Source organism: Rosa chinensis, chromosome 4 (assembly GCF_002994745.2).
Source record: "Rosa chinensis cultivar Old Blush chromosome 4, RchiOBHm-V2, whole genome shotgun sequence".
In the NCBI taxonomy this organism is placed as follows: Eukaryota; Viridiplantae; Streptophyta; class Magnoliopsida; order Rosales; family Rosaceae; genus Rosa; species Rosa chinensis.
In genome coordinates this window covers 21,836,172-21,838,827 of record NC_037091.1, presented here as the reverse complement: position 1 = coordinate 21,838,827, position 2,656 = coordinate 21,836,172, and the positions used below count along the sequence as shown (strand labels likewise).

Below are 2,656 nucleotides of genomic sequence, written 5' to 3'. Positions count from 1 at the left end.
CTGCAGCAAAGAAGGTTACAAAACGGATAAAGTTCAAAAAGTATGTAAGCTTAGCTGGAACGGTAGAAAACACTATGCCAAAAACTACATCACACTACACTTTTTAGACAACGAAAAAAAAATTTCCGTTGTGTGATCACTGAAACTGCTTCACACAACAGGTTTAATGATATTGGCGTTGTATAAGGAGGTCGTACATCAATTTTTTTGGGTCCAAGATTATTGTACAACAGTTTTAAGGATTGTCTGTTGTCTGAATGTAAAAAAAAATTCCCCCTCACCTTGCTCAAATTTGGGTCGAAAATTTTGACTCACCTTGCACAACAGTATTGTTGTATATGTTGTATGAGAGTAAGTTGCAAAATAACATACAACGCATTTTTTTGTTTCCGTTGTGCAAGTTTGGAAGAAAATCACATGTACCCCAAAATGTGAGTGAGTAGCCCCAAAAAGGCCAATATTTGAGTGAAATGCTGGTACACGATTTAAGCTCCTACAACGGAATGACTTATTTGTGTTGTCTGAATGAGAAATGTATGTCCCTAACGTCAAAACTGTTACTTTAATTGCACATAGGCGGAAATTTTCCCTCCTTGCTCCCTTTGAGTTAATTTAACATGTACATGATGATTAGACAACTTAACTTCATACATGCGTTGTATGAATTAAGTCATAAAAAAAAGCGGAAAACACTAAGTTGAAAATTTTCACACACGCGGGCACTTAATTAAGTCAGATTTCCCACTTTTATCTCGTTCACTTCATCTTCAAAAATACATAGCAAACTAGCTCTTCCCCGAAACCCTATACCTTTCCTCCTTCCTCTCCCGCTCTCTTTCCACGGTCACCACCGCCTCCTTCTCTTCCGAGCAGAAAGTCGGTCACCTAGGCGGTGCTGGGCGTCTCAGTCTTTTATTTTGATTTTTATAACTCTTGTCTCTTGAAACTTAAACCCAATCTACCCAAATCGAAGATGAGTTCTTTTGGTTTTCTGGGTTAAACCAAATCGAAGATGGGTTCTGGGTTAAACCAAATCGAAGATGGGTTCTGGGTTAAACCAAAACGTGAAGGCCGGCTCTCTCTCTCTCTCTGCGGACTCCGGCACAGCCGCACGACCTCTGTCCTTGACTTACTCTCTCTGTCTCTCATGAATTTTTGGGTTGAATTGAATTTCTGGGTTCCCTGTTTTCAATCGATCTGTTCTGGGTTTACAATCGATCTGTGTCTCACTCTTTCATTAATTTCTTGGTTTTCAGTTGAAGTATCGGGCTCGTGGTCAACTGATCTTGCTCTTGGAGACTTGGTTCGATTCAGAAATTTTCAAGCTCGGGTAAGTTGCTGCTTTACTCTTGATTAAATGAATGAATGTTCTAATTGCTCTTGCTGCCTTGCTGTTGGTTCGATTTCATTATGTCAGTTCCAATTGGTTTGGATGCTGAGTCCTAGTTATTTCGCTTATCAAGTTGTGCTTGGATCTTTGCAGATACAAGAGTATGTTGAAGCTGCAAGCTTCTGTCAATTCTGGAGGTAAGGAACAGAAAATTAATGTTGAGATTTATGAATAATTTTCAGATGGGTTTGTTTTGATTTTTGTTGTGTTCTTGATTTTATTTGGTCATTTTTGTTTCCTGGTGGGTTTTTGGGAGAGAAGGGGCTTTTGAATGCCAGGTTTTGCAGCTTTAACAGCTTTAAGATGAGAGCAACCCAGATGTGTCTCTGTTCTTCGATGATTCTGAGAAGCTTCTCAATTATATCACCAGAGCTCTGTGAGGCCCCAAGATTTTTCTTTTTCAATCTTTCTTTATATCTTTTGGATTGGGTTGCTTTGTTTTGTGCTAATGCTTTGCTTTTGGATACTTCGATTTTGTTGTTCATGAGGTTTTCCCTTTTTTGTTTTCATTGCACAAAGTTCAACCAAGTGTAGACTTCAGAAAAATTGGTGGCCATGTTCACCAGTTCAAAGTTAGCAGCTCCAGGTACATATATAATTCCCTTTTTTTTTTTCTTGTAAATAGAAAATTACATAAAGTAATGTCAATTACTCAGTCTCTCTCTCTCTCTCTCTCTCTCTCTCTCTCTCTCTCTCTCTCTCTCTCTAAATGTAGATATACATAGAATGTGTACTTATGGTTTTATGTGTACTCTGGGTCTTCACTCTTCAATCGATTTATGGCTTCCTCTTAATTTCTGCTTCTGGGTATTCAATTTTCAGTCTTCAAGTCTGGGTTTGACTTAGGGTTTAGGGGAAGCAGCTTCGATTTCAGTTTTCGACTCGATTTCGGAAACTTCAAGCTTGGTAAGTTGCTGCCATCTTTCTTGCTTCGATTTCTGGGTTCGAATTGCATCTGTTACTTTTGCTATACGCTATACATACGACTGATATGAGATGAAAATTGGATATGTGATCTGTTTTGTCCTTCTGGATTTCTGGGTTCGAATTGCATCTGTCCCTTTTTGCCTTTCTGTTTTGACTTTTGACTTGAAAATGTGGATATATGTGGGTTCAAATTTCTGGTTTTATGACTGATATATGTGGATGCTTACTGGACATTCTGATTAAATGATTTTCTCTTTTCATAGTTGCGTATTTGCTGGGTCTTCCTATTCTGGGTTATTCTCTAGATATTGGGAAAGAGCATGTAAATCTCATTGATCA

General features: G+C 38.4%; 1 long non-coding RNA gene across 1 annotated transcript; it reads left to right on the top strand.

The window, feature by feature from the left end:
• Positions 1-1,199: 1,199 nt before the first annotated feature.
• LOC121052699 lies at positions 1,200-1,958 on the top strand. The gene is made up of 4 exons (XR_005809818.1): positions 1,200-1,330; positions 1,484-1,527; positions 1,652-1,766; positions 1,910-1,958. It is a non-coding gene; the product is annotated as an uncharacterized LOC121052699 (long non-coding RNA).
• The last annotated feature ends 698 nt before the right edge of the window (positions 1,959-2,656 follow it).